This window comes from Esox lucius, chromosome 18 (assembly GCF_011004845.1).
Source record: "Esox lucius isolate fEsoLuc1 chromosome 18, fEsoLuc1.pri, whole genome shotgun sequence".
Lineage (NCBI taxonomy): Eukaryota > Metazoa > Chordata > Actinopteri > Esociformes > Esocidae > Esox > Esox lucius.
The window spans coordinates 1,006,478-1,015,129 of NC_047586.1; positions in this window are offsets into that span (position 1 = coordinate 1,006,478).

Consider the following 8,652-nt stretch of genomic DNA (forward strand, 5'->3'; position numbering starts at 1 on the left):
TGCTGCATTCTGTTGAGGATTAAGCTATTGTGTTAACTGACGGATGTGTCGTGAAGCTTATCTCTGCAAAGCCTGTAAGCAGCCTTTCAATCTTCCCAGATGCATTCTGTATATAAAAGACCAGTGTGCCTTTTTCTAAGTTGTTCTTAAGTTAGCCATCTACAACGATGTGCCTAGACAGCAGCTACACTTCCTGATTGCTCTGTAGTAGCCCCTCCTATCGGTACCTCACCAGTGGATGTATGGGGATGCCTCTGCCGATAAAATGGGTAGGGAGATCACCAAGGCAACGACATCCTGAGCCAATTTCTTCCAAACCACCACCGGGAGGCCGCCCGAAATGGCCCCAGCCAAAGTGGTTGTTTTCGGTGTTTGTTTGATTGTTCCCTCACCTCCTCCCCTCATACTTTTATTTCTCTGAACCGCAGTCACACTCTGGGAGTGTTACACTGTAAGACATAAAGATGAACACTGAACAAGTGCTTGGGGTCCTGGACGTGGTTTTATTAAGGGTGGTGAATGGAGAGGGTGAGGAGAGGTGAGGAGAGGTGAGGAGAGGTGAGGAGAGGGTGAGGAGAGGTGAAGAGAGGTGAGGAGAGGGTGAGGAGAGGTGAAGAGATGTGAGGAGAGGTGAGGAGAGGTGAGGAGAGGGTGAGGAGAGGTGAAGAGAGGTGAGGAGAGGTGAGGAGAGGGTGAGGAGAGGGTGAGGGGAGGTGAAGAGAGGTGAGGAGAGGTGAGGAGAGGGTGAGGAGAGGTGAAGAGAGGTGAGGAGAGGGTGAGGAGAGGTGAGGAGAGGGTGAGGAGAGGGTGAGGAGAGGTGAGGAGAGGGTGAGGAGAGGTGAAGAGAGGTGAGGAGAGGTGAGGAGAGGTGAGGAGAGGTGAGGAGAGGGTGAGGAGAGGTGAGGAGAGGGTGAAGAGAGGTGAAGAGAGGTGAGGAGAGGTGAGGAGAGGTGAAGAGAGGTGAGGAGAGGGTGAGGAGAGGTGAAGAGAGGTGAGGAGAGGGTGAGGAGAGGTGAGGAGAGGGTGAGGAGAGGGTGAGGAGAGGTGAAGAGAGGTGAGGAGAGGGTGAGGAGAGGGTGAGGAGAGGTGAAGAGAGGTGAGGAGAGGTGAGGAGAGGGGACAATCAAAAGCAATCATGGCGCTCTTCAGGGGTGCCTCCCGGTGGTGGTTTGGGAGGAATGTGAGAGGGTGACATCCTCCCCCTTCCCTCACACTGTTCCTGCTACCGTGGCAACCCGCCTCGCCGGGCCAGGCAGCAAACTTCAGCCAGGCTTGGATGTTTTTCTTTGTAAGAAAAGGCTTCCGTCTTGCCACCCTACCCCATAGCCCATTCATATGAAGAACACGGGAGATTGTTGTCACATGAAGCACACAGCCAGTACTTGCCAGAAATTCCTGCAGTTCCTTTACTGTTGCTATAGGCCTCTTGGAAGCCTCCTTGACCAGTTTTCTTCTAGTCTTTTCATCAATTTTGGAGGGACGTCCAGTTCTTGGTAATGTCTCTGTTGTGCCATATTTTCTCCACTTGATGATGACTGTCTTCACTGTGTTCCATGGTATATCTAATGCTTTGGAAATTATTTTGTAGCTTTTTCCTGACTGATATCTTTCAACAATGAGATCCTACTAGAACAGCTGAACTTTATTTATGATTAATCAGAGTCACTTTAAATGATGGCAGGTGTGTAATGACCTCTATTTAACATTAGTTTGAATGTGATTGGTTAATTCTGAACACAGCCACATCCCCAGTTATGCAGCCAGGTTATTGTAAGGTTTTTATTTTTCATTTTCAGGTTCTGACATGATTTATCTGTGTCTCATTCTTTTACATGACAAAACCTGGCATTTTAACAGGGGTGTGTAGATTCTTTATATCCACTGTATATATCAACTTCTATTGACAATATAAAATCCTTTACTTTTTTTGAAGTCGTTTGGGTGTAATTGTGTCAAAAATACATCAATTTGCCTAATTTTTTTATTCGTACTATTAAAGCTGAAATATATCAAACAGAAGATTAGACATAATTTATAATCCATCAATTGATTTCTATGCAGCATGCCCCTAGATTATCCCAATTATTTTACCAGAGAGATATAGCAAGAGAAAGACAGACAGAGAAAGAGTAATAGAGAAGAGGGAGAAGAAGTGAAGGAGAGAGGGAAACAGAAATGAAGAAAGAGATGAAGACAAAGAGAAATAGGGGAGAAAGAGAGGGAATGAATGCAAGCAGCATGTTGAGAATATGACATTCTCACATCTATCAAAACAAGTCTGGTGTCCCGGATGTTGCCCTCCTCCCTGCCTACAATATCATTTTAAACCTGGACCAAGTAGTGCACAGTGTAGAAATTGGGCTACAATGGCTTTACAAACCCACTCCCACTGTTCCATGGTTCTACTGTTCCACGGTTGCATGGTTCCACTGTTCCATGATTCCACTGTTCCATGGTTCCACTGTTCCATGGTTCCACTGTTCCATGGTTCCACTGTTCCATGGTTGCATGGTTCCACTGTTCCATGGTTCAGGTCTGAAAGCCGAGGAAAGTACCAAACACCCATATATCTATTGTAACCTATTGCGTTGCTGTAGATCTTTGGAGGACTGGCCTCATCAGAGGATTCTCCATTAGTGTCCCACTTTATGCAAATCCAGTTCAACAAGGAATGAATGGGATTCAGTCTGCATTAATGTGTACAGTATGTGGAGGATCATGAATCTTTTTTCTTCCTTTCGTTCCTTCCTGCTTGGCATTCTCCTCAGCGGTTCAGCACTGATGGTTTGGAAAAGGAGTCGGATGCACACTGGTTTTCTGGGATGAAATGATAACAATGTGGGGAGGGAAAAAATTGATTTCCTCTCAGTTCATCTGCAGAGTAAATATGATTAGCATATAGCTATCCCTGAGGGCACCAATGTCAACGCAGGGATCCTGTTCTGACTGATGTTCGGCGCCAGATGACAGAACCTTCCCAAATGATGCCCTTGATTGGTTAAGGTGCCTGAAATAGGAAGGGCCCTATTTAGGATTCCCTTAGTGTGTTACTTGGGATGCGTCAAGTGTTCTCCTCAATATGCAAATTAGTAACACTCACAACCCCCAATTAGTAACACTCACAACCCCCAAGTAGTAACATTGACAACCAGTGGATCTGGCAGCACGGTGCAGGTCTTAAAGGGATCCAGGATCTGGCAACTAAACCCTGTGGCAACTAAACCCTCTGGCAATTAAACCCTTTGGCAACTAAACACTCTGGCAACCAATCCTTGTAGCAACTAAACCCTCTGGCCACTAAACCATGTGTCAACTAACCCCTGTGTCATCTAAACCCTGTGGCAACTAAACCCTCTGGCAACTAAACCCTTTGGCAACTAAACACTCTGGCAACTAATCATTGTAGCAACTATACCCTCTGGCAACTCAACCCTGTGGCAACTAAACCCTCTGGCTACTAAACCATGTGTCAACTAACCCCTGTGTCATCTAAACCCTGTGGCAACTAAACCCTCTGGCCACTAAACCCTGTGGCAACTAAACCTTGTGTCATCTAAACACTCAGGCAACTAAACCCTGTGGCAACTAAACCCTTTGGCAACTAAACCCTCTGGCCACTAAACCCTGTGGCAACTAAACCTTGTGTCATCTAAACCCTGTGGCAACTAAACTCTGTGGTAACTAAACCCTCTGGCAACTAAACCCTGTGGCAACTAAACCATGTGGCAACTAAACCCTCTGGCCACTAAACCCTGTGGCAACTAAACCCTGTGTCATCTAAACCCTGTGGCAACTGAACCCTCTGGCAACTAAAAAATCAGGCAACCATTTTCTACTGAGGCAGAGGGTCTTGTGGATAACGTCTGGAAGGATGTGATTCAATGTTAACGTGAGTTAGCTCAATGACAATCATTGGAGGTCTACAAGTATATTAGCTCATTTTCCCAAGGTATCCACAAATTCATCACAGCCTGGGTAAGCAGAAAATAACTGCTTTGTTGCCAGAATTTCACAGTATCACTTTGAAAAGCTTTATTTGTCATCCGTGGTGAGGTATGTTTGGGAATGTTTAGAGAGAAAATCTTTCCAGATACGGTTATTGTCCCCTTTGGTGAAGATAAGTTAAAAAAAAAATATATAATGATAATGAACTACAACTAAAATTATAAATAATGTTTTCCAAACATGAACAATAACATTTAAGCAGCAAAACAACAGAAAATCTTAAACAAAACATAAACCTAGAAAGTGGTCCAGCAATTAAAACCCATTTCAGGTTGTCCATTAGGTAGCCTTCATTCTGCCACAGTCCAAACTCCAGTGCCAAGCATCACCTACCCTATAAAATACCTTGTACGGCCTATTGCTGTAATTCTTGTCTTAGTGTTTCTTTAGTGTGTGTAATGTGTTTTTACGATGTTCTGCAAAATGAATGGCCCCCTACTCTCCTGTGCGCTGCTCATCGCTGAGCCATAAATATCTTTGGAGAAACTGTGAGGTTGTTTCAGGAGTCTCTTGTTCGTCTCCTGCCATTACATAAGGGGGGTTTGTTTTGTATCCTGATGAAAATAACTTGCCTAACAACCATATCAAAGGAGTTGAAAATAGCTACTAAAAGAATTCTCACAAGTAAGCCAGCAAAGAAGGAAATGTCAAATATAACTTGTCACTGATTGGGTGTCTCTGCTGCAGGTAACATTGTAGAGAAAGTCTGTTCAAGTTGTATTTTTTTAAAACATGGACTCCTAACCCTGGTTCTATGTCTGCTTACTTACATTCATCCACATATGTCTTGTATTAAATGCAGGGGTCATATAAAGGAGTTGAAGCAGGGAAAAGGTGTAGAAGTATCTCACTACTGTGGAATAATCAGACAGATGGTCTTTATGTTCTGTCATTTCTGTAACACATTATTTCTATATTTTTGGACTTTCGGTCAAGTTATTTATTATTCTTCACACTTTCAGATTAAGTTAATCAATCTTGCCAAATGTTTTCCTGACACACATTAAGCATCTTCTTCCCAAAGGCCCCTGTTTCCCATCTTCAGATCCCTGTTTTTGGAAAAACCCCTGTGATTCACAGCGCTACTAATCAAAGGGCTTAAAGGAATGCATCACGACACAATATTGTATTGTCACAAAACAAAACCCAATGGGAATGTTTCCATGGGGACTGGAGATTGGCAATAAGCCACAGGATGCTTCCTAAATGGTATCCTATTTCCTTGCCTTGCAATAATTTCACCAATGGGCCCTGGAATAAGTGACATGGTATAAGGGTGTAGGTTGAAATTTGGGATGCTATCATTGTGCTTAATGTAATTGAGAGAAAAGTTTAGCACTTTGCAAGATTGTATTCTGAACACCTAAATTGGATCAATGCATGTTTTGGTAACAAGGACCCCTCCCCTTCCGCTTGGTTTGTTAATTTTGATTGCTTCTGACTGTCCTAATATGATTTGGGAATAATGAGAGTAGCGGTTGGTGTGTTTTGGCTGACAGACAGCTGTTTCTTGGTTAATACGCTGCTATGCAGCACTGTCATCAGAATTTCCATATACCATATTACGGATAAAATTCAAAACATCAAGAAAAGCAAACCTGTGATGATAATGATAATTTTTATTTATTAACAGCATCCTGGGAGCAAATACTGTGACAGATTTGAAAATATCAATAACCTACCAATTGCTGAAAGCTCTGAGAATATGTTCTTAATCAACTTGCTTTTTCTGGCATCCATTCTATATACAGGAAGTTTGCAACGTGACAAATAATTTCAGTCCTATCTGATCCTATCAAACAAAACTTTATTTTATTGTGGATCACTTCTGATCTTGCTCCTCTAAATGTTTACTACAGCACAGCTCCCCTGACAGATAGTGTGACACTGACCTCTGCTGGTCAGAATTGTATTACAACAATATATTAACTTTTCTTCTCTGTGTTGAACTAGTCAATTTAAAACAAATTCTTACTTACAATGCCTCTTGTGAAAATGTTATAAAATAGACAACTCATTACCAGTGTTAGACTCATATTTACTTACTTCAGTTCAGGAAGTAACCTGCAATTTCTAATCAAATAATATTCTAACGGTTTTCATCAATGATCCTTTGGAATTCCAGTATTTAAATGACCTGGTATTGATTATCCTGGGAACAGTATTGAAACAACCCTGCTCTTTAATCACGGTTTGGAATAACTGGAACCTTTCTGGAATGTAAAGTAATTTCTAAAACAAAAACTTCAGCCATCTGGAATCTCACTAATAAATAAAAGCAGATTGTGAATGTGCATTAGTCTGATTGGTCCTTCCTACACAAATCTGTGACCGTGTACAGGAAGCGCCCTCAGGCAGCACACTAATAATATTGTATTATAATACTCCTGTATTGTATTCTAATACTCCTGTATTGTATTCTAATACTCCTGTATTGCATTCTAATACTCCTGTATTGTATTCAGACTTCCTATGCTCAATTGATACATTGATATAAACCTGCCCACATTTCCAGTGGATATTTTTCTTTTTGTACAGTAAATGGGATGAAGTGAAATCTGTAATTCATCTGATGGTGGGATTAGAATGAGAATGATTCAACAGGATCATCCATCAGCCGTGAGATGCTGGGTTTTGTGGGAGCAATAGAACGATTCAACAGGATTATCCATCAGTACCACTTTTGACCTGGGCACTATAGTAAGTAATACATCATGCAGGAAATAGTCGGCCATTGAGGACACAGCCCCGGTCTCTGGTCGACGGCTAGCGAGCTAGCATGTCACCCTCCCACATTGGTATGACAGGAATGCTGAGTCACACTTCCTTGTTCCTGGTGAAGCTGACCATTCAGGAAACAGCAGAGGAAGCTGTTAGATCCACCCTTTGGGTGGTTCTGAGTCTATCCCCTGTCTTATCTCTACTCCACAAACATTCTCTGGTTTATGGTTCAATGGTTCCCTATTCACTAGATAGTTCACTACTGACCCATAGGGTTCAGGCCAGAAATAGTTCACTTTGTAGGGAATAAGGTGTAATTCAGAAAGTATTGGCTGGACCCCAACTGCCTTTGCAATGTTCAAAACATGTTACAGCAGTAAATACTACAATGCATTTTATTATTTTTTAATTTATGTTTTCTTTTGGGTTTATTGTATTTCATGTATTTCATGTTATATGTTGCATTTTAATGTGTTCTGTTTTTTGGTTTTTTTATAGGGCTGCTACCTTGACCAGGTCTCTCTTGTAAAAGAGGTTGTTTTTATCACAATGGGACATCCTGGTAAAATAAAGGTAAAGTATAGAGAAAAAAAAATGCAGATGTGTTACTAAGAGCCCAATTATTAAGATTTGATACTGAACTGGACTATCACAGGACTGACACCTAACTGGCACCGTGTCAGAGTAAAGTATACAAACCGGTTGGTTGGTTCTATGAATAAACCAAGAAGCATCTGCAAAGAAAAAACCTGTAACATCTTGGCAGTGACTCATGAAGTTGTTTCCTGCTTTCTAGTTACTGTTGTTTTGTTCTTGTACCTAGACCCTAACCTAGACCCTAACCCATCTATCATACATGACCAAAAACCCTTTTATTACCCTTTGTCACGTAAAAATGAAGTCACGTACTAGAAGCAGCTTCAGATAAATTACCAATAATATACATTACATCTTTATTCATAAAGGGTCAAGTGCTTTACAGTATTTATGTAAAGAATTTAAAAGGAGCTGAGGAGTCCAGAAATCCAACATCCTGACAAGATACGACCATGGTGTCATCTGTGGAGTCCTTTTCAGGACAAGACATTTACAAAAAATATAGCATTTTTCAAACTGTAGTAAAAGTTCAGTAAATGTGGTTGACTGTGATATTTTGTATGCAGTGATTGCAGAATAACAGCAGTTAAAGTGCCAAAATAATGCAGTAAAAAAACATATTTTGGACGCAGCCTTTGCGGCCTGCAGCAGTTATATAATATTAACTCCTTCACCATGTCAAAACACTCTCTAGATAACTTCACCATGTCACAACACTGTCTCTGTACCTTCATATTGTCAAAACACTCTCTAGATAACTTCACCATGTCACAACACTGTCTCTGTACCTTCATATTGTCACAACACTGTCTAGATAACTTCACCATATCAAAACACTGTCTCTGTACCTTCATATTGTCAAAACACTGTCTAGATAACTTCACCATGTCAAAACACTGTCTCTGTACCTTCATATTGTCACAACATTGTCTAGATAACGTCACCATGTCAAAACACTGTCTCTGTACCTTCATATTGTCACAACACTGTCTAGATAACTTCACCATGTCAAAACACTGTCTTTGTACCTTCATATTGTCAAAACACTGTCTAGATAACTTCACCATGTCAAAACACTGTCTTTGTACCTTCATATTGTCAAAACACTATCTCTGTACCTGGTTAAAACAATTCTGCTGCCTTTCACTAGTCTCAGGATTATTCTGTGTCTATAGGTCTCATATGTCCTCTGTTGGTCTCTGTTCATCAGTTGACACAACTATTTCTCTGACTTCAATCTTTATAGGAATTTCTACCTCCTGCACAGGAGGTAGAAATGTAACGTTCTTCAGGGTTCCATCTCGCACAGTCCCTCTGAGGCCAGGAAAT